At 42.6% G+C, this 24,795-nt stretch overlaps 1 long non-coding RNA gene across 1 annotated transcript in view; it reads right to left on the reverse strand.

Moving 5' to 3' along the window:
* Positions 1–10,377: 10,377 nt before the first annotated feature.
* The window catches only part of LOC138657723 (uncharacterized), a 314,892-nt gene continuing 300,474 nt past the window's right edge, over positions 10,378–24,795 (reverse strand). Inside the window, exon 3 of the long non-coding RNA XR_011317155.1 lies at positions 10,378–10,656. This is a non-coding gene — a long non-coding RNA (uncharacterized lncRNA). The remainder of the gene's footprint in view (positions 10,657–24,795) is intronic.

A 24,795-nucleotide genomic window follows, 5' to 3' on the forward strand; every position in this document is an offset into this window, starting at 1 on the left:
CCATCCAACGTGTTTCTTTCTGCAGTAACTTTTGTTTGAGATTGCCACCTCGAATACCCATGTAAACATGGTCAATGCCACGTACTGCAAACCGTTTAGGATTGCAGTTATGTGACTCCAAAAAAAATTGGGGGGTTGTTTTTATCAGGTGTCCCTAATGTGCTCCTGCACATGTATTTTTAATGGTCTAGTAGTCATACCAATATATATGTGATCACAGTGGCAGCTGGCATGATACACCACTGCTTCTGTGTTACATGTGATATGGTGGGCAATTTTGAATGTTTTGTCCTTAGATGAATTAGAAAATTCCTTAGTCCTTAAAATGTAGCGACAGACTTAAAGGCCCCGTGACACATAGCGACGCTTAAGAGATCCCGACAACGATACGACCTGTCAGGGATCGTTGCTGCGTCGCTATGTGGTCGCTGGTGAGATGTCACACAGTGCGATCTCCCCAACGACGCAGCAGCGATGCGGCGACCTGTAGCGACCTGTAGCGACCTGTACAACGATGCTATTTCATGACGTTTCAATGGGACGTCCTGTCAACGAGGTCGTTGGTAAGGTGTCAAACACAGCGATGTGGGCTACCCAGCGGGACCTCAACGATCAAAAACCGTCCAGGCCATTCCGACACGACCAGCGATCTCACAGCAGGGGCCTGGTCGCTGCTACGTGTCACACATAGCGAGATCGCTACTGAGGTCGCTGTTGCGTCACAAAACTTGTGACTCAGCAGCGATCTCGCTAGCGATCTCGCTATGTGTGACGGGGGCTTAACAGTCGCCACAAGGAAAGCAACCCCATGGGGGGCCTATGCTGCATACAGAGAACGGGTTTTTTTTTGGCGGAACGTAATGGCTGCTACAAAGGATATCACCTAGAGTACGCGATTTACGCCAAGTAATCGAAGGATATGGTGTCAGTTGATATTGCAGGTCACTATCTGTTAACCCCTTAATCCCATATGACGTACTATCCCATCCAGGTGACCTGGGACTTAATTCCCAGTGACGGGATAGTACGTCATATACGATCGGCCGCGCTCACGGGGGGAGCGCAGCCGATCGCGGCCAGTTGTCAGCTGCCTATCGCAGCTGACATCCGGCACTATGTGCCGGGAGCGGTCACGGACCGCTCCCGGCACATTAACCCCCGGCACACCGCGATCAAACATGATCACGATGTGCCGGCGGTACAGGGAAGCATCGCGCAGGGAGGGGGCTCCATGCGGGCTTCCCTGAGACGATCGGTACACGGTGATGTACTCACCGTGTACCGAGCGTCTTCTCCCTGCAGTCCCCGGATCCAAAATGGCCGCGGGTCTGCATCCGGGTCCTGCAGGGAGTACTTCCGGGTCGCCTGCAGGTGCTGGTAAGGCTGCAGCGATGTCAGTGAGATCGCCGATCTTACAGAGTGCTGTGCAAACTGTAAGATCAGCGATCTGTGATGTCCCCCCTGGGACAAAGTAAAAAAGTAAAAAAAAAATTTCCACATGTGTAAAAAAAAAAAAAAAATTACTAAATAAATAAATTAAAAAAAAATATTATTCCCATAAATACATTTCTTTAGCTAAAAAAAAACAAAAAAACAATAAATGTACACATATTTAGTATCGCCGCGTCCGTAACGACCCGACCTATAAAACTGTCCCACTAGTTAACTCCTTCAGTGAACACCGTAAGAAAAAAAAAAAAAAAAACGAGCCAAAAAACAACGCTTTATTATCATACCGCCGAACAAAAAGTGGAATATCACGCGATCAAAAAGACGGATGTAAATAACCATGGTACCGCTGAAAACGTCATCTTGTCCCGCAAAAAACAAGCCACCACAAAGCATAATAAGCAAAAAAATAAAAAAGTTATAGTTCTGAGAATAAAGCGATGCCAAAATAATTATTTTTTCTATAAAATAGCTTTTATCGTATAAAAGCGCCAAAACATAAAAAAATGATATAAATGAGGTATAGCTGTAATCGTACTGACCCCACGAATAAAACTGCTTCATCCACTTTACCAAACGCGGAACGGTATAAACGCCTCCCCCAAAAGAAATTCATGAATAGCTGGTTTTTGGTCATTCTGCCTCACAAAAATCAGAATAAAAAGTGATCAAAAACTGTCACGTGTCCAAAAATGATACCAATAAAAACGTCAACTCGTCCCGCAAAAAACAAGACCTCACATGACTCTGTGGACCAAAATATGGAAAAATTATAGGTCTCAAAATATGGAGACGGAAAAACTTTTTTGCTATAAAAAAAGCGTATTTTAGTGTGTGACGGCTGCCAATCATAAAAATCCGATATAAAAAACGCTATAAAAGTAAATCAAACCCCCCTTCATCACCCCCTTAGTTAGGGAAAAATAATAAAATTAAAAAAATGTATTTATATCCATTTTCCCATCAGGGCTAGGGTTAGGGCTAAGGTTAGGGTTGGGGCTAGGGTTAGGGCTAGGGTTAGGGCTAGGGTTGGGGCTAGGGTTGGGGCTAGGGTTGGGGCTAGGGTTGGGGCTAGGGTTAGGGCTAGGGTTAGGGTTGGGGTTAGGGTTGGAGCTAAAGTTAGGGTTAGGGTTGGGGCTAAAGTTAGGGTTAGGGTTGGGGCTAAAGTTAGGGTTGGGGCTAAAGTTAGGGTTAGGGTTTGGATTATATTTACGGTTGGGATTAGGGTTGGAATTAGAATTAGGGGTGTGTCAGGGTTAGGGGTGTGGTTAGGGTTACCGTTGGGATTAGGGATAGGGGTGTGTTAGGGTTAGGGTTTCAGGTAGAATTGGGGAGTTTCCACTGTTCAGGCACATCAGGGGCTCTCCAAACACGACATGGCGTCCGATCTCAATTCCAGCCAATTCTGCGTTGAAAAAGTAAAACAGTGCTCCTTCCCTTCTGAGCTCTCCGGTGAGCCCAAACAGGGGTTTACCCCAACATATGGGGTATCAGCGTACTCAGGACAAATTGGACAACAACTTTTTGGGTCCAAGTTCTCTTGTTGTCCTTGGGAAAATAAAAATGTGGGGGGCTAAAAATCATTTTTGTGGGAAAAATAAGATTTTTTTTATTTTCGCGGCTCTGCGTTGTAAACTGCAGTGAAACACTTGGGGGTTCAAAGTTCTCACAACACATCTAGATAGGTTCCTTGGGAGGTCTAGTTTCCAATATGGGGTCACTTGTGGGGGGTTTGTACTGTTTGAGAACATCAGGGGCTCTGCAAATGCAACGTGACGCCTGCAGACCAATCCATCTAAGTCTGTATTCCAAATGGCGCTCCTCCCCTTCCGAGCTCTGCCATGCGCCCAAACAGTGCTTCCCCCCCACATATGGGGTATCAGCGTACTCAGGACAAACTGGACAACAACTTTTGGGGTCCAATTTATCATGTTACCCTTGTGAAAATACATAACTGGGGGCTAAAAAATCATTTTTGTGAAAAAAAAAGAATTTTTATTTTCACGGCTCTGCGTTATAAACTGTAGTGAAACACTTGGGGGTTCAAAGTTCTCACAACACATCTAGATAAGTTCCTTGAGGGGTCTAGTTTCTAATATGGGGTCACTTGTGGGGGGTTTCTACTATTTGGGTACATCAGGGGCTCTGCAAATGCAACGTGACGCCTGCAGACCAATCCATCCAAGTCTGTATTCCAAATGGCACTCCTCCCTTCCGAACTCTGCCATGCGCCCAAACAGTGCTTCCCCCCCAGATATGGGGTATCAGCGTACACATGACAAATTGGACAACAACTTTTGAGGTCCAATTTATCCTGTTACCCTTGTGAAAATACATAACTGGGGGCTAAAAAATCATTTTTGTGAAAAAAAAAAAAAAAGAATTTTTATTTTCATGGCTCTGCGTTATAAACTGTAGTGAAACACTTGGGGGTTCAAAGTTCTCACAACACATCTAGATAAGTTCCTTGGGGGGTCTAGTTTCCAATATGGGGTCACTTGTGGGGGGTTTCTACTGTTTGGGTACATCAGGGGCTCTGCAAATGCAACGTGACGCCTGCAGACCAATCCATCTAAGTCTGTATTCCAAATGGCGCTCCTTCCCTTCCGAGCTCTGCCATGCGCCCAAACAGTGTTTCCCCCGACATATGGGGTATCAGCGTACTCAGGACAAATTGGACAACAACTTTTGGGGTCCAATTTATCCTGTTACCCTTGTGAAAATACAAAACTGGGGACTAAAAAATCATTTTTGTGAAAAAAAAAAAAGAATTTTTATTTTCACGGCTCTGCGCTATAAACTGTAGTGAAACACTTGGGGGCTCAAAGCTCTCAAAACACATCTAGATAAGTTCCTTAGGGGGTCTACTTTCCAAAATGGTGTCACTTTTGGGTGGTTTCAATGTTTAGGCACATCAGGGGCTCTCCAAACGCAACATGGCGTCCCATCTCAATTCCAGTCAATTTTGCATTGAAAAGTCAAATGGCGCTCCTTCCCTTCCGAGCTCTGCCATGCGCCCAAACAATGGTTTACACCCACATATGGGGTATCAGCGTACTCAGGACAAATTGCACAACAACTTTTGTGGTCTAATTTCTTTTCTTACACTTGGGAAAATAAAAAATTGGGGGCAAAAAGATAATTTTTGTGAAAAAATATGATTTTTTATTTTTACGGCTCTGCATTATAAACTTCTATGAAGCACTTGGTGGGTCAAAGTGCTCACCACACATCTAGATAAGTTCCTTAAGGGGTCTACTTTCCAAAATGGTGTCACTTGTGGGGGGTTTCAATGTTTAGGCACATCAGGGGCTCTCCAAACGCAACATGGCGTCCCATCTCAATTCCAGTCAATTTTGCATTGAAAAGTCAAATGGCGCTCCTTTCCTTCCGAGCTCTGCCATGTGCCCAAACAGTGGTTTATCCCCACATATTGGGTATCAACGTACTCAGGACAAATTGTACAACAACTTTTGGGTCCATTTTCTCCTTTTACCCTTGGTAAAATAAAAAAAATTGGAGCTGAAATAAATTTTGTGTGAAAAAAAGTTAAATGTTCATTTTTATTTAAACATTCCAAAAATTCCTGTAAAACACCTGAAGGGTTAATAAACTTCTTGAATGTGGTTTTGAGCACCTTGAGGGGTGCAGTTTTTAGAATGGTTTCACACTTGGGTATGTTCTATCATATAGACCCCTCAAAATGACTTCAAATGAGATGTGGTCCCTAAAAAAAATGGTGTTGCAAAAATGAGAAATTGCTGGTCAAATTTTAACCCTTATAACTCCCTAACAAAAAAAAATTTTGGTTCCAAAATTGTGCTGATGTAAAGTAGACATGTGGGAAATGTTACTTATTAAGTATTTTGCATGACATATCTCTGTGATTTAAGGGTATAAAAATTCAAATTTGTAAAATTGCGAAATTTTCAAAATTTTCGCCAAATTTCCATTTTTTTCACAAATAAACGCAAGTTGTATCGAATAAATTTTACCACTAACATGAAGTACAATACGTCACGAGAAAACAATGTCAGAATCGCCAAGATCCGTTGAAGCGTTCCAGAGTTATAACCTCATAAAGGGACAGTGGTCAGAATTGTAAAAATTGGCCCGGTCATTAACGTGCAAACCACCCTCGGGGCTTAAGGGGTTAACAATATTGACCAATGTTTCCTAAAGATTTTGTTAATTTCAGCCCAGTTGGAATAAAATTTTGTAATAAACCGATGCATTAAATCAGAGTATTTATTTCTGTTTTTAGAAGGTTTGCTTAAAAGCAGCTTGGATGGTAAACATATCATTCATTCTCTGAGCTGAAATATCCTGCATGTCTATTGCTCCAGTCCCTGACAGCAAGCAGCTTGGATGGTAAACATATCATTCATTCTCTGAGCTGAAATATCCTGCATGTCTATTGCTCCAGTCCCTGACAGCAAGCAGCTTGGATGGTATCTGAGTCATTCTATCTTCGGCATTGAATCCTGCATGTATCTATATATGTTAGTCATCCTATTATGCGTTTGTTTGTGTTTATAGATATTTAACTCACTTTTGCATGTCCTTACTCAGAGAGATCACATAACTGTTTCAAAGTGCTTTATGATCCATGTAGACCTGGACATTTGTTTATCTGATCACTACATTTATTGTGTCCTGTTGTCTCAACTGAGTTAGATTGATTGCTAACGAGCTTTAACACAAAAAAAAAAATAAAAAAAAAGAGATCTAAGGGCTAGCCTTCTATAAATGTAGATGTAGCTTGGGGATGCATTCGTGCACTGTTATTCGTGTATTTTTTATTCAAAGTACTTTTTTTTCTAAGTACTCGGCAGTTATAACATGGCAGTTAGACAGGGCAGGAGACAGGTAAGAAAAACTAAATCTAATCCATATTCACTTGAAACAGCACAAATACTCACCATATTTATTTGTATAATCTATATTCTGGCTGCTGCATTCACTCACATTCACCGCCCTCGCATTAACTCTCTACACTCCATCCATATCGGCCCCTCTGTCCTTGCCTCTCCTATGTATAGCACTCATGCTCTATTCACATTGCTTAACAGCACAGATCCATTCAGTCCCAACATCCAACACAAGAGACGCTCTCACAAATCACTTAACCATCTGCTCACTCTTTCGATCCTCCTTCTCCTAGTCGCTGGAGACATATCTCCAAACCCCGGCCCCCCATGTTATAGCCAGTCAAACCTCCCAATTGCTACACCCAGAAACCCCTCTAACCTTATTAATATTCCCTGCATGCCTGCTGTCTCTTTCAATTGTGCCCTTTGGAATTCTCGCTCTGTGTGTAATAAACTCTCCTTCATTCATGACTTCTTCCTTTCTAATTCTCTTAATCTCCTGGCTCTTACTGAAACCTGGATCCAGCAGTCAGACACCACCGCTGCTGCTGCTCTTTCATATGGTGGACTACACTTTTCTCATACCCCAAGATCAGACAACAGAGCAGGTGGAGGCGTTGGTCTGCTCCTTTCACCCAAATGTACTTTCCAAGTTATCCCCCAAGTACCCTCACTTGTCTTCCCTTCCTTTGAGGTCCATGTGGTCAGACTCTACGTCCCCTTCTCCATGCGAGTGGCGGTGGTGTATCGTCCTCCCGGCCCCTCTCATCAGTTCCTGGATCACTTTGCCACCTGGTTTCCACACTTTCTCTCCTGTGACACCCCCACCCTTATCATGGGTGATTTCAACATCCCCATTGCCTCTCCCCTCTCCCCATCTGCTTCTCACCTTTTATCTCTATCCTCCTCTTTTGGCCTCTCGCAGCATACTAACTCTCCAACACATGAAGATGGAAACTCCCTTGACTTGGTCTTCTCCCGACTTTGCTCAGTGGATGACTTCACAAACTCCCCTCTCCCGCTCTCTGACCACAACCTTCTTTCATTCTCTATCAAGAACTGCCATCCCGCTCAGGTCACCCCCACTTTCCACACCTATAGAAACATACAGGCCATTAACACCCAGAAACTTATGATGAACTTGCAGTCCTCATTGGCCCCTATTTCCTCCATCTCATGTCCTGATTCTGCATTGAAGCATTACAATGAAACCCTGCAAAGTGCTCTGGATGAAGCTGCTCCTCCTATACATAAAACAACTCGGCACAGACGGCAACAACCGTGGCACACGCTGCAAACACGTTTCCTGCAGCGGTGCTCCAGGTGCGCAGAACGTCTGTGGAGAAAATCTAATCTACCCGAAGATTTCATCCATTATAAGTTCATGCTAAAGACATACAATTCTGCCCTTCACCTCTCCAAACAAACCTACTTCAACACCCTCATCATCTCCCTGTCCAATAACCCTAAACGTCTCTTTGACACGTTCCAGTCCCTACTCAACCCAAGAGAGCAGGCCCCAACCACGGATCTCCGTGCTGACGATCTGGCCAATTACTTCAAAGAAAAAATTGACCACATTCGACAGGAAATCATCTCCCAATCTCTTCATACCATGCACTGTCCTCCCTCCCCCACTGCATCTAGTTCACTCTCTGACTTTGAAGCAGTTACAGAAGAAGAAGTAAGCAGGCTCCTTGCATCTTCTCGCCCGACCACTTGCACCAGTGACCCCATTCCGTCACATCTCCTCCAGTCCCTTTCCCCGGCTATCACCTCTCACCTAACAAAAATATTCAACCTTTCCCTCACTTCCGGTATTTTTCCCTCCTCATTTAAGCATGCCATCATACATCCATTACTTAAAAAACCATCCCTCGATCAAAACTGTGCCGCTAATTATAGACCTGTCTCTAATCTTCCCTTCATCTCTAAACTCCTCGAACGCCTGGTCCACTCCCGTCTTACCCGCTATCTCTCAGATAACTCTCTTCTCGACCCTCTTCAATCTGGCTTCCGCTCTTTACACTCTACTGAAACTGCCCTCATTAAAGTCTCTAATGACCTACTAACAGCTAAATCTAATGGTCACTACTCCATGCTAATTCTCTTGGATCTCTCTGCAGCATTCGACACTGTGGATCATCAGCTCCTCCTCACTATGCTCCGCTCCATCGGCCTCAAGGACACCGTTCTCTCCTGGTTCTCCTCCTATCTCTCTGACCGATCCTTCACTGTATGTTTTGCTGGTTCCTCCTCCTCTCACCTTCCCCTTACTGTTGGGGTTCCTCAAGGATCAGTCCTAGGCCCCCTACTCTTCTCGTTGTATACTGCCCCTATTGGACAAACAATCAGTAGATTTGGTTTCCAGTACCATCTCTATGCTGACGACACCCAATTATACACTTCTGCTCCCGATATCACACCGACCTTTTTAGAAAACACCAGTGATTGTCTTACTGCTGTCTCTAACATCATGTCCTCCCTCTATCTGAAACTAAACCTGTCAAAAACTGAACTCCTCGTGTTCTCTCCCTCTACTAACCTACCTTTGCCTGACATTGCCATCTCCGTGTGCGGTTCCACCATTACTCCAAAGCAACATGCCCGCTGCCTTGGGGTCATCCTTGATTCTGACCTTTCATTCACCCCCTACATCCGATCACTGGCTCGCTCTTCTTACCTGCATCTCAAAAACATTTCTAGAATTCGCCCTTTTCTTAATTTCGACTCTGCAAAAACTCTGACTGTTTCACTTATTCATTCTCGTCTGGACTATTGTAACTCTCTACTAATCGGTCTCCCTCTTGCAAAACTCTCCCCGCTCCAATCTGTCCTGAATGCTGCAGCCAGGATCATATTCCTCACCAACCGTTACACCGATGCCTCTACCCTGTGCCAGTCATTACACTGGCTACCCATCCACTCCAGAATCCAGTACAAAACTACTACCCTCATCCACAAAGCACTCCATGGCTCAGCACCACCCTACATCTCCTCCCTGGTATCAGTCTACCACCCTACCCGTGCCCTCCGCTCCGCTAATGACCTCAGGTTAGCATCCTCAATAATCAGAACCTCCCACTCCCGTCTCCAAGACTTTACACGTGCTGCGCCGATTCTTTGGAATGCACTACCTAGGTTAATACGATTAATCCCCAATCCCCACAGTTTTAAGCGTGCCCTAAAAACTCATTTGTTCAGACTGGCCTACCGCCTCAATGCATTAACCTAACGATCCCTGTGTGGCCTATTTATAATAAAAAAAAAAAAAAAAAAAAAAGGTTCCTCGCATCATGTTCTCATACACTTTATGCAGTATTAGCCCTCTGTGTCTGTACTGCTACATACTTAGGCAGGTAACTGGTTCATGCAGCTTTACATGAACACCTGAGCCTTACACTATAGCTGGTCCGAATAACTAAAGCAATTGTTACCATCCACCTCTCGTGTCTCCCCTTTTCCCCATAGTTTGTAAGCTTGCGAGCAGGGCCCTCACTCCTCCTGGTATCTGTTTTGAACTGTATTTCTGTTATGCTGTAATGTCTATTGTCTGTACAAGTCCCCTCTATAATTTGTAAAGCGCTGCGGAATATGTTGGCGCTATATAAATAAAATTATTATTATTATTATTATTATTAAAAGGGTATGTCTATCCGAATTTAGTGCTCGGGAAAAACCTCTGTTGATATCCCTATTCAAGTACCCTCTGATTTTTAAACGACAGGATAATTCCCTAGCTTGATGGTAAAAAGTAAAATCATCTGAGCAAATACGACGTGCTCGTAAGAACTGACCCATCGATATAGAGCTCTTGAGTTTCGGTGGGTGTGAAGATGTAAAGTACAAAAGTGCATTGGTTGTGGTGGCCTTTGGAAAAATATCTGTACTGATAGCTCCATCAGTGGATTTTGATATTAGAAGGTCCAAGAAATCAATTGAAGTCTGACTGTATTTCTATGTTAGTTTGTTATTGATTTCATTCGTATTAAGGTGACTCAAAAATGCTTCAAGATGCGACATGGATCCTTGCCGGATTATTATTATTATTTATTTATATAGCACCATTGATTCCATGGTGCTGTACATGAGAAGGGGTTACATACAAGTTACAGATATCACTTACAGTAAGCAAACTAACAATGACAGACAGATACAGAGGGACGACCCTGCCCTTGCGGGCTTACATTCTACAGGATGGTGGGGATGGAGACAATAGGTTGAAGGTTGCAGGAGCTCCGGTGTTGATGAGGCAGTATCTCCGGTAGTGATGAGGAGGCAGCGGGGTCAGTGCAGTCTGTAGGCTTTCCTGAAGAGGTGGGTTTTCAGGTTCCATCTGAAAAGGATGAAAAGGATATTGTCAATATAGCGTAACCACGAGGTGACAGAACTGTGACCAGGTGTGTCAAGGACCATGTCCCTCTCCCACAGCCCCAGAAAAAGATTAGCATATGAGGGCGCACAAGCAGCCCCCATAGCTGTTCCCTGGAACAGTAGGAAGGGGTGGTCCTTGAACACAAAAAAGGTATGGGTTAATACAAACTGTAATAAATTTAAAATGAACTGAGTCAAATTATGTTCAAAATTAGTCATTTTGAGAAGGAATTTAACAGCCTGCATCCCATGGTCATGGCCAATGGACATATATATAGGGACTCCACGTTGCAAGTAACAAACCACATATCACTGTCCAAGACGAGACCATCCAGCCTCCTTAAGACATCTGGGGAATCCTTAACAAAAGATGGAAGAGTTTCAATGCATTTTTGCAGATAAAAATCAACGAATTTACAAGCTGGTTTACAAAGACCCCCAATGCCCGAGACAATGGGTCTGCCAGGCGGGCAAAGGGGGTATTTGTGAACTTTAGGGAGCAAATAAAAAGTCGGAGTGACCGGATGTTCCGGTAGTAATGCCTCCCTCATTTTGTTTGAAATAGCAGCATTCTCCACTCCCTCGTCAAGAAGATGTGTAAGGTCTCGTTGAAAAGCAGGTAGAAGTATTGTCTCTAAGCATCTATAACATTCCCTCCTGTGTAGCTGCCTAAATGCCTCCGCCTCGTACATTTGAATTGGCCAGATGACTACGTTGTCCCCCTTGTCTGCCCGTTTAATGACAACATCCTTAATATTTTTCAAAGCTTTAACGGTTGTCCTCTGAGATCGTGACAAATAGTCTTGAGCAATATGAGTATCCAGTCTGTTAATCTCCTCCTTCACTAATTGTATTTGTTATTATTCACCTCTTGTATTGGACTTCCGTAGAGGTTACAGTCCCCATTAATTAAAATAAAATTACATAAATACTATTCTGTATAAAACTCCATTACAGAGAATCTGTCACCAGGTTTTTGGCATATTATAGCAGCATTGTGTCACTGACTGGGCTGCTTATTGTAGTTTTGATAAAATTGCTGTTCTATTAGCATGACATCATTAGAAGACTATAAAACCTGCTACCATATAGTCCTCCATATTCATGAGCTCTGTATGACACACTACTTTTTGGCAGCTTTCTGCCTATGCACAGTTTACACATAAAGCTGTCAGTGGTGTGGGTGGGGTTATACAGAGCTCAACATTCAGAGAACTGCAGCAGATAAAACAGTGATTTTATGAAACTAAAACAAGCAGCCCAGTAAGTGACACATCACTGCAACCACGGTCTCTCCCCTACATCATGCTGCTGTCAGATGGAATAGGAAAAACCTGGTGATAGATTCCCTTTATAGTTTGATTCCCATTTTGACGAGGTTTTCTTTTTTACTGTACAATTCGTATAATTTAGTATAGAAGATGTATTTACGTGTGACATTTGTGTGAATTTACTTCCCCAATATCTTTTAGCTTTTGCTAGTGTAATTTCCTATGGTTGATAACTAATAATTATAGGTCTTTTGGCAATGATAAGGTTACTTCAGATGCAATAAATGCCTAACATCTCTATTTTCTTTGCAAGCTGGCTGCTGGAATACATTAATGTTCTGTTTGCGCCCTTCTGCTTCAAGATGACACACTTTGCTGGTGACCTTTTCAAGTCATCTGCATAAGTATTACAAATTGCTTTTTTTTTTGCTGAAAGGTAGGCTTAGAACGGCATGTTGTAAATGTTGCTTTAATGAACACTGCAACTGTTATGTTGTCAGTACCTGGTTACTGCATTCCACAAGGAATGGATCAAACAGCATGGGAAAACCATTCTTATCTGTTTCTTTGGGTTCTAAAATATTTAAAATGAGCATCTATAATGTATCTGTTGCGCAAAGTACGAATTGTTCACAATGTCTATTGTCGTTTCTTACATGAATCTTCCAACACTTGACCACCCCCTCTCTATACCAACATATAATAGGAAAACTTATGAAGGCATTTGTGCCAGTTTTTAACCTAAGTACCCCCGAAGACAGTTTGCCCGTTAATGACCAGGCCAATTTTTACAATTCTGACCACTGTCACTTTATGTAGTTCTAACTCTGGAACACTTTAATGGATCCCAGTGATCCTGAGATTGTTTTTTTTCGTGACATATTGTACTTCATGATAGTGGTAAAATTTCTTCGAAATGACTTGTGTTTATTTGTGTGAAAAAAATTTGGCAAAAATTTTGCAATTTTAAATTTTTTTATTTTCATGCCCTTAAATCTCAAAGATATGTCACACAAAATAGTTACATAGAAACATAGTAACATAGTAACATAGTTAGTAAGGCCGAAAAAAGACATTTGTCCATCCAGTTCAGCCTATATTCCATCATAATAAATACCCAGATCTACGTCCTTCTACAGAACCTAATAATTGTATGATACAATATTGTTCTGCTCCAGGAAGACATCCAGGCCTCTCTTGAACCCCTCGACTGAGTTCGCCATCACCACCTCCTCAGGCAAGCAATTCCAGATTCTCACTGCCCTAACAGTAAAGAATCCTCTTCTATGTTGGTGGAAAAACCTTCTCTCCTCCAGACGCAAAGAATGCCCCCTTGTGCCCGTCACCTTCCTTGGTATAAACAGATCCTCAGCGAGATATTTGTATTGTCCCCTTATATACTTATACATGGTTATTAGATCGCCCCTCAGTCGTCTTTTTTCTAGACTAAATAATCCTAATTTCGCTAATCTATCTGGGTATTGTAGTTCTCCCATCCCCTTTATTAATTTTGTTGCCCTCCTTTGTACTCTCTCTAGTTCCATTATATCCTTCCTGAGCACCGGTGCCCAAAACTGGACACAGTACTCCATGTGCGGTCTAACTAGGGATTTGTACAGAGGCAGTATAATGCTCTCATCATGTGTATCCAGACCTCTTTTAATGCACCCCATGATCCTGTTTGCCTTGGCAGCTGCTGCCTGGCACTGGCTGCTCCAGGAAAGTTTATCATTAACTAGGATCCCCAAGTCCTTCTCCCTGTCAGATTTACCCAGTGGTTTCCCGTTCAGTGTGTAATGGTGATATTGATTCCCTCTTCCCATGTGTATAACCTTACATTTATCATTGTTAAACCTCATCTGCCACCTTTCAGCCCAAGTTTCCAACTTATCCAGATCCATCTGTAGCAGAATACTATCTTCTCTTGTATTAACTGCTTTACATAGTTTTGTATCATCTGCAAATATCGATATTTTACTGTGTAAACCTTCTACCAGATCATTAATGAATATGTTGAAGAGAACAGGTCCCAATACTGACCCCTGCGGTACCCCACTGGTCACAGCGACCCAGTTAGAGACTATACCATTTATAACCACCCTCTGCTTTCTATCACTAAGCCAGTTACTAACCCATTTACACACATTTTCCCCCAGACCAAGCATTCTCATTTTGTGTACCAACCTCTTGTGCGGCACGGTATCAAACGCTTTGGAAAAATCGAGATATACCACGTCCAATGACTCACCGTGGTCCAGTCTATAGCTTACCTCTTCATAAAAACTGATTAGATTGGTTTGACAGGAGCGATTTCTCATAAACCCATGCTGATATGGAGTTAAACAGTTATTCTCATTGAGATAATCCAGAATAACATCCCTCAGAAACCCTTCAAATATTTTACCAACAATAGAGGTTAGACTTACTGGCCTATAATTTCCAGGTTCACTTTTAGAGCCCTTTTTGAATATTGGCACCACATTTGCTATGCGCCAGTCCTGCGGAACAGACCCCGTCACTATAGAGTCACTAAAAATAAGAAATAATGGTTTATCTATTACATTACTTAGTTCTCTTAGTACTCGTGGGTGTATGCCATCCGGACCCGGAGATTTATCTATTTTAATCTTATTTAGCCGGTTTCGCACCTCTTCTTGGGTTAGATTGGTGACCCTTAATATAGGGTTTTCATTGTTTCTTGGGATTTCACCTAGCATTTCATTTTCCACCGTGAATACCGTGGAGAAGAAGGTGTTTAATATGTTAGCTTTTTCCTCGTCATCTACAACCATTCTTTCCTCACTATTTTTTAAGGGGCCTACATTTTCAGTTTTTATTCTTTTACTATTGATATAGTTGAAGAACAGTTTGGGATTAGTTTTACTCTCCTTAGCAATGTGCTTCTCTGTTTCCTTTTTGGCAACTTTAATTAGTTTTTTAGATAAAGTATTTTTCTCCCTATAGTTTTTTAGAGCTTCAATGGTGCCATCCTGCTTTAGTAGTGCAAATGCTTTCTTTTTACTGTTAATTGCCTGTCTTACTTCTTTGTTTAGCCACATTGGGTTTTTCCTATTTCTAGTCCTTTTATTCCCACAAGGTATAAACCGCTTACACTGCCTATTTAGGATGTTCTTAAACATTTCCCATTTATTATCTGTATTCTCATTTCTGAGGATATTGTCCCAGTCTACCAGATTAAGGGCATCTCTAAGCTGTTCAAACTTTGCCTTCCTAAAGTTCAATGTTTTTGTGACTCCCTGACAAGTCCCCCTAGTGAAAGACAGGTGAAACTGCACAATATTGTGGTCGCTATTTCCTAAATGCCCAACCACCTGCAGATTTGTTATTCTGTCAGGTCTATTAGATAGTATTAGGTCTAAAAGTGCTGCTCCTCTGGTTGGATTCTGCACCAATTGTGAAAGATAATTTTTCTTGGTTATTAGCAGAAACCTGTTGCCTTTATGGGTTTCACAGGTTTCTGTTTCCCAGTTAATATCCGGGTAGTTAAAGTCCCCCATAACGAGGACCTCATTATGGGTTGCAGCTTCATCTATCTGCTTTAGAAGTAGACTTTCCATGCTTTCTGTTATATTTGGGGGTTTGTAACAGACCCCAATGAGAATTTTGTTACCATTTTTCCCTCCATGAATTTCAACCCATATGGACTCGACATCCTCATTCCCTTCGCTAATATCCTCCCTTAAAGTGGACTTTAGACAAGACTTTACATAGAGACAAACCCCTCTATAAATAATAATCTTATTAATAAATAAGATTTCCCACATGTCTACTTTACTTCAGCACAATTTTTGAACCCCAATTTTTTTTTGTTAGAAAGTTATAAGGGTTAAAAATTGACCAGCAATTTTTCATTTTTCAAACAAAATTTACAAAACCCCTCAAGGTTCTCAAAACCACATTCAAGAAGTTTATTAACCCTTCAGGCGCTTCGCAGGAATTTTTTCTCAAATTTTCTCAAATTTACTTCAGATCTAAATTTTGAGAAAGGTAACAGTAAAAAATGGACCCCAACATTTGTAATTTAATTTCTCCTGAGCTTGCCGACACCCCATATGAGGAAGAAAAACGCGCACGGCAGAGCTCGGAAGGGAAGGCGTGCCATTTGACTTTTTGAATGTAAAATTTCCTGGAATCATTAACGGACATCATATCCTGTTTGGAGGCCCCCTGATGTGCCTAAACAGTGGAAACCCCCCACAAGTGATCCCATTTTGGAAACAAGACCCCTCAAGAAATGTATTTAGATGTGTGGTGAGCACCTTGAACTCCCAGGTGCTTTACAGAAGTTTATAACGTTGAACCGTGAAAATAATCATCATTTTCCCCACAAAAAATGTTATTTTAGCCCCAAATTTTGCGTTTTCATAAGGGAGAAATTGTACCATACAATTTGTTGTGCATTTTCTCCTGAGAATGCCGATACCCCATATGTGGGGGACTACTACTTTTGAGGCACAGTTCAAAACTCAGAATGGAAGAGGCGCCATATTGGAGTTCAGATTTTGCTAGAATGGTTTGAGGGTCACATGTCACATTGGCAGAGCCCCCGAGGTGCCAGAACAACAGAAACCTGCCTATATGTGAACTCATTTTACAAATTACACTCCACAATGAATTCGTCTAGGGGTGCAGTGTTCATATTGACACCACGTGTGCCTCACAGAATTTTATACCATTGAGACGTGAAGAAAGAATAAATTAGATTTTTACCACTAAGGCTACGTTCACATTAGCGTCATGCGACGCAGCGTCGCCGACGCACGACAACGCATGCGTCATGCGCCCCTATCTTTATCATTGGGGACGCATGCGTTGCGTTGTCGTGCGTTTTCGGTAAAACGCACGACACATGCGTCGTTTCACCGCACCTGGGTGGCGTCGGAGACGCTACCTTGTTGCATTTTTCTAGCGTCCAAAAAACGCATGCGTCGCACTTGCGTCGCTCGTGCGTCGTCAATGCGTTCAATTTCCCATTGAAACCTATTGACAACGCACTTGCGTCGCGGGTGTGCGTCGTGCGTGCGTTGTGCGACGCATGCGTCGTTAGATAAAATGAAACAAAAAAGTGTCTAGACAGTGCAAACAGTGAGAAAAACATCCCCCATATATAAAGAAAATGTTGGATTGTTTGTCACTTCTGCTGCAGGCTACACATCAGACTACATCAGACCAGACTGTCTTTTCATCCGCTGTCCAGAGATGTAAGTATAGAATGATTCTGTGCATTTTCTCCATGTTTTTTAAAATTATTTTTGCAAGTTGTGTATTATATTCTGCACTGTGGTTAAAGATATTGTGGTATTTTTAGTCTGGTTGTGATGTATGGCGTTGTATAGGATGGCGTTTCATTGTCTGCGGCCTTGATTATTGTTACAGGATAGATTTTTCTTTTCCATTTTTTGGTTTGGTGGTGTTTTTTGTATTCAGTTGTGATGTTTTATTCTTGCGTTGTCTCCGGCCCTGTCGATTTTATTGTAAAGTATGGTAGTATAGAATGATTCTGCGCCCTTTTATTACATTTATTAATTTTTTATTGCAAGTTGTGTATTATGTTCAGCACTGTGGTTGTGTAAAGACATTGTTGTATGTTTCTGGTTGTGCTGTATGGCGTTGTATGGCCCTTTTATTGTCTCCGTCCCTGTCGGTTTTATTGTAAAGTATGGTGTGTTATTAATGTTTCTGCCCTAAATTTTTGGGGGTTGTTAATTTTTTACTTTCAAAAAACTATTGTGTTTTTTGGGTTGCTCCATGCATACTGTACTTTAAAAAAAACAAAAAAAACACTCTTTTGGGATTACTACATAGGGTCTGTTGTAGATTATTTTTCTTATCTTTAGGCTTTTGTACTCTGCCATTGGGTTGTCTCTGCCATTGTTTCTTTAACTTAATCAATGTGGCAGTGTTGTTTGCTCAGCGTTAGTTCAGTTGGAGTGCAATGTTCTTTGTGGTTTAAATGATTTTTTTTATTTTTATTTATTGCTGGATTGTGCATAGGAGCATAGTATCAATGTTATTTTGTTCTTTATTTCAGAATTGCATTAGTCATGGCCAGCGGCAGCGACTCGAGTCACACCCCACCGCTGAGGAGTCCGGTGAGTACATGATCTACTATTGCTTACTATATTCGCTGTCATTTGTAGATGCGTCACTCAACTTTTTGGTCAACTATTTTGCAGGCTTCTTCAAGTGAGGAGGAGAACCAGGAGGAAGAGAGGGAGCAGCAGCAGGGACCACGGGGCCAAGCTGTGGCTGCAGGACGGAGAGTAAGTATTTATTTCAAACCTTTTCTTTTTTTTTTTTAAATTTTTTTGTTTTTGCGGTTATGGGGGGTGGTGGGAGGTTGTGGTGTTGTGTGTAGTAGGTGGCGGTGGAGGAGGTAGGGACCATTGTTTTTATCTTTCAAACATTAATATTTCCCATTTTTTCTAAGTTTCACAACGGGCCCTGGATGAACCACTCAATATTGACATGATGGTGGCATCCATTGAAGCACGGGGCCCGTTGTGGGACAGCCGTGACCCCCGGCACGCGGACCAGGGCATATTGCGGCGTCTGTGGATAGAGGTGGCACAATTGCTGTGGGATGGCTTCGACAGCGCTTCACCAAAGGCCAAAACTAGTTTCCGTAAGTATTTACAAAATGCTGCTGTGACCCATCATGCCAGGATTACACAACCGTCAGTGATGTCTTCTATTGGGATTGCACACGGTTGCGTAATCGTTTTCAATATATTATCTAAAACCTTTTTTATTTTTTCAATTTATACACAGTTAAACAATTGAAGACCAGATGGCGCTCCATGAAGGACCGCTTCCGGAGGGGCCTGAAAAAGGAGGGACAGACTCGTAGTGGTGCTGCCGCTTCAAGGACCTCGGTGTACAAGTATAACCGTATACTGCAGTTCCTGCGACCGGTCCTTGAAAGTAGAGAGTAAGTATAGTACCTATGCACACACCTAGTTTTTACAACATGCATATTCACATACTACATTCCAGCCACGTAGCTTATTGCCCAGCCATTTATTTTGGCAAGTACAAAGTATAAAAATGAAGAAAAAAAGGAAAGCTCACCGAGGCGTGAAAAATAAAAAATACATACTTTTATCCTCTTCAATCATAAGCAGAGGATGAAACATCAGCACAATACAATAGACACTATCTACGCGTTTCAGGAGACAGGGAACATCAGACCTGAAACGCGTAGATAGTGTTTTTATTGTATTGTGCAGATGTTTCATCCTCTGCTTATGATTGAAGTGAATAAAGTATTTTGTTTTTACTTTTCACGCCTCGTTGACCTAGAATTTTTTATTCATTTCTGGTCTTCTCACACTTGACACAGCGGCTCTGTGCTCCGAGCCTTCTGGGATTACTACAATGTTGAGCTTGACTTACTAGCAATTTCACTGAAATCTGAAGTATGCAGAACACAGAAAGATAGTAGATTGGCCATGCCCAGCCAATATTTAATAGTGTAGTAGTATAGTGGCTATCCAGGTGTATCCCCGATTTTTTATACACAAAAAAGTAAAATATAATAGATATGGCATACATTCCACTGCAAAGCAGGTTATGTTCCCATGGTTGATCAGCTCGCAGGACCTGTGATGACGTCTCGGTCACATGACCGTGACGTCATGGCAGTTCCAACGTAAGCATAATTGTCTGGCGTTGCAAACCACAACCATGGGTGACTATTGTGAATTAAATAAATACCTTTTTTTTTAATATTTATGGTGCATATGCAGTGTCAATATTAAAAATAGGTTAATATTAATGGCGGCAATGGATACCTGGCGGTAAAGTTAATTAATGACGCATGTGAAATGTGATATTTAGTATACTAATGGTTTCCTTATGTTTTCACAGAACACACAGCAGCACCCGCGAGACTGTCCGACCCTCTGGAGCGGTCCTTTGTGAAGCGCCATCTGAACAGTCGCAGCCATCCCACAGCGAGAGCAGGTCTGCACCACCACAATCTGGCGAACCGGCAGCCGGTCCATCAGATGTTCCCCTGGCCGAGGCCTCTGTCGCTCCTTCCTTTGGGTCTTCCCGACAGCGTCAGCGGGCCTCGGACAGGGCGCCCATGCCCGAATTTTTACATCTGAGCACCGTATTTCAGAATGGTTTCAAGGCGCTGTGCGATAAAATGTGCAATATCGAACGGCGTCTTGAAAACATCGAAACGGATCTCTCGAGGCCGGCCAAACATTTTTTTACTGCCATTCACAACGGCATGGTTGAACATCTTACGCCGGAACTCCAGATTTCGGTCATGCAGGGCTGCAACAATGTATATGTCAGTGCTCTGCAGCAGGCTCGGGTCATGCAGTCAGCGACAAATATGCCCGCAGTACCATCGCTGGCTGCCATGACTCCGACTCCTGCTGCAGAGCACCACCACAGAGCTCCGCGTGCCGAGGGCCACCACCACCGCCACCGCCACCACAGAACAGAGCCCCAAAGTTCAGAGCCTGAAGAAGAAGACGACGACGACGACAAGTACTACGACCTTGGCTATGGCTGCTCCCAAAAGTACCACCAGAAAACACCCTGGGTCGACCCGGAGCACACCAAGTACCCAGGCTGGGTCTACACGGAGTACACCCAGTACCCAGCCTGGGTCTACAAGGAGTACACCATCACAGCCTGGGTCTACCCGGAGCCGGAGTAGCCAGCCAAGGACACTGGTCGTCCCTCCTCCTCCCTCACCTCCTGCTTTGCTAATCTCGCCACCATCCACTACCTGGATTGATGTCGGCATCCCGTCTAGTGTGATAGAGTATGCTGCTTCCTCCCCCTCGTCCTCCTCCTCGGTCTCCTCAACACCCCCAAAAAGTGTGGGATATCAATCCCCTTTAATTGCGGATGTTGGTACCCCCTAATAACATTTCCCAATTTTTTTTTTGTACCCTAAATAAATGTTATTTTTTTTAAAAAAATTAGTGTTTATTGTCTCAAATAAAGTTTGCACCAAATCACACCTTGCGCCGTATACACAAATCTTGTCTTTGTAACACCTGATGTGCAATGTCTGACAATATTTATCAATTTGTTTTTTTCACTGTTTTATAGGGCTTTCGCTCATTGTACTCAGATGTTACAAACACAAACAGCATTGCTCAATATGTCAAGTTTACAATGTACCATCACACCACAATTTCAGTATAAAGTTGGTTTTTGTGTGTAACCAACGTTATCTTTTCTGAAATCGTAAAACGATTGAGCCCCTGCTGTGAGTTTTTTGGTGTCAGCGAATGATTTTGAATTTTTTTTGGGTAACTGATCAGACGCTGTCATTGTTGGATCGGCGAGTTTCGACCGATCCAGCGATGTCTTTGTTTTAAACAAGGGAATATTGGGTTACTAGCGCACTGTTTTAAACAGTCAAATAAAAAGTGAACAATACCCCACAAATATAAAAAGGTGTCTACCACGTCCCTCGCCGTCATCTTTCCGCACTGACATTGTGATTCCCGCCCGTAAAGCTGAGCACACTGTTGACTTAATAATAAACGCTGTGCTGTGCTTTAGGGCTGCCACAGTACGGGAAGTTGACGGCGATGGACGTTTCACACACCGGAGTGTAAGGGTTTTTTGTATTTTTTTAAATTACATTTACAATGGTAAACATCGTGAGTGTGGCAAAGCGCTTCATAACATTACCCAGATTACACGGGACTTGCTCTTTTTTGGTCGCTGGAGAGCTGTCTGTGTGACAGCTCTCCAGCAACCACGCGACAACTAAACAACGATCTCGGTCCAGTCGTATCACTGGTCGGTATCGTTGGGTAATAGTTTTATTAATGTACCTTAAGAATATTGGTCAGGTGAGGTGGAAGCAATGTTCACAGTATCGCCACTATTTGACTCTGGACAAATTCTATCATCCTGAGTACAATAGTGTTAACTCTGTAGAGTTTTGCAAACATGATCGTCTCCCTCCTTGTCTAGCCTGGTTCCATATGCAAATAGTCTGCAGGATTAAAAATGGTTGACAAGGTGGGAGCTGATTATGTAATTATACGTCAAAACTATGGAACACACAATTTTTGTGTGACACACATTACTTTCAATAAAATTGGATTTTACAATTCTATTACTATGGAAAAACGTATGGGAGATTTGTTTGGTGAAAACGGAAAGGCACAAGAACTTTATTTGAAAACACAACGCATTATACAATCAGGGGACATTTTAACAATAACCATACATAGTATGGTTAAATGACATGGACTACACAGTGTTTACATGACATCATAATAACACGAAGAATTAAACCATTTGATCTTGCCATGAAACACGGCCAACATCAGAAACAAAGTATGCAGCAAATTGGTCCCTCATATGAGCAATCTCCAAAGTTGTCCGCAGAGGATGAGCTTGATAATCAGGCAATGGATTTGGTATGGGTTCATCGAGTTCCACGTTGACTCTCTCTTTATCAATAATAAAATTGTGGAGAACCACACACGCCTTCACCACCTCATCCACTGTCTCAATTTTCAAATTTATGGCGGATCCTAAGATACGCCATTTGGAGACCAGGATGCCAAAGGTGCACTCCACAGTTCTTCTGGCCCTGGACAGTCTATAATTAAATATAGTTTTGGTGCGGTCCAACCCACGACTTGAGTAAGGTTTAAGTAGGTTGCCACTCATTTGAAAAGCCTCATCACCAACAACAACAAATGGCAGGGCCGGGCCGTCGGTGTTGGGAAGAGGTCGTGCATGGGGGAAATTAAAATTGTTATTGTACAATCTTCGGCCCATATCAGACTCCTTAAATGTCCGTGAATCATTTGCACGACCAAACGCTCCAATGTCCACAGCGAGAAACCTGCAGTCCGCACCTGCAATTGCCTTCAGCACGGTGGAAAAGTATTTTTTATAATTAAAAAATAGAGATCCACTTCTTGAAGGCTTGGTAATCCTAATGTGCTTCCCATCCACGGCTCCAATACAGTTAGGGAAAGAACACACTTGTTCAAATTTTTGGGCGTTGGCAAGCCATATTTCTCTTGTAGGGATGGGTAAAAATTCCTCCCGGAGGTTGTCCCACAATGCGCGGCAAGTGTCGGCAATAATACCCGACAGTGTTGAGACTCCAATCCGAAACTGGAAATGCAGTGATCTCAATGTCTCTCCGGTAGCCAGGAAACTGACAAGAAGAAAAATAAATAAATATAATTAATAAAATTGTTATGAAAGAATTTTTCATTTTTAATAACAATCCCCCCACCCCACAAAACAAAAACACGTTACTTTAAAAAATGGCAAGAACATATAAATCCTTCACATTCCATTACGTACCGTAGAGTCACCAGCAGACGTTCCTCAGGGGAAATCGATTTACGGAGCTGCGTGTCCTGCCTGGAAATGGTTCCTTCCACCAGACGCAGCAGATATCGGAAGCTGTCTTTTGACATCCTGGTGTATTCAAAGTATTTGTCCTGGTTCTCATTTAATTCACCAAACAGACAATGGTAGGCTCCACGACTCTCTCGGACTTCCACTATAGGGTGTAGCCAAAAACGCCGACGACTCCTTCTCCGTAGTTTGTCTCTTTTCCTCTGTTCATGACAGGCAATAGCATAAGCAATAGCAAGGGCTAATTCCAGCTGAAAATTGAGGTAGATACTCTCCATGGAACGATCCATCTTGATGCTCTATGGTGGAAATAATCTATGCCGGGGTATATATACCACTATTACATTAATACCCACCCCCATTTACCCATTGGTGGCATTATCGATTGTCTAGACACTAGACCCACCCTCTTCTATTCATTGGTGGTGTTATCTAGTGTCTAGACACTAAATTGTGTGTAAAGATCTAATCAGTGTTTGACAACGCATGCGTCGTAAAACGCTGCGTTTTTTGTAAAAACGCACCAAAAACGCTGCGTTTTACGATGCATCCGTCCGACGCTTGCGTCAAAAAAGGTGCGTTTTTGCGTGCGTTTCCGATGCGTCGTGCGTTGCGTCGGCGACGCTGCGTCGCATGACGCTAATGTGAACGTAGCCTAAAATGTTGTTTTAGTCCCAAGTTTTTAATTTTCCTAAGGGCTAATAGGAATTTTTTTTTACAATAAACTGAGGTTTATTTTTTTCTGAGTTCACCAATATCCTACATGTAATTGGGAAATATTTTTCAGGCACAGTGCAAAGCTCAGAAGGCGAGGAGCGACAGATTTTACTGTTATGGTTTGCAGGTGCCATGACCCACTGGGAGAGTCCATGAGGTGCCAGAACAGTTGATGAATTCATCTAGGGGTGTAGTGATCATATTTAGTGACGAGCGAGTATGCTCGTTGCTCGGGTTTTCCCGAGCACGCTCGGGTGATCTCCTGAGTATTTGTTATTGCTCGGAGATATAGTTTTCATCTCCTCAGTTGCATGATTTACGGCTGCCAGATACGCTGGATATATGTGGGAATTCCCTTACCAACAGGCATTCCTCACATGTGTTTAGCGTATCTGGCAGCCGTAAATCATACAACTGAGGCGCTGAAAACTACACTGTGTTCCAAATTATTATGCACAAAGTTTAGGAGTGATAAGGTTAGAATTTTTTTGTTTGTCATTTAAACTCATTGATGGTGATGTGTGTCAGGGCTCTTTATATCACTGAAAGCAATTGCAGATACCTGTGCAAATTAGGTTGGCAGGTGTGTCCAAATAAAGGCAAGACTACTTAAGAAGGCTGTTCCACATTATTAAGCAGCCTACATTTTTGGCCAAAATGGGAAAGAAAAAGGATGTGTCGGCTGCTGAGAAGCAACAAATTGTGGAGTATTTAGGTCA

This window comes from Ranitomeya imitator, chromosome 1 (genome assembly GCF_032444005.1).
Source record: "Ranitomeya imitator isolate aRanImi1 chromosome 1, aRanImi1.pri, whole genome shotgun sequence".
Taxonomy (NCBI): Eukaryota; Metazoa; Chordata; class Amphibia; order Anura; family Dendrobatidae; genus Ranitomeya; species Ranitomeya imitator.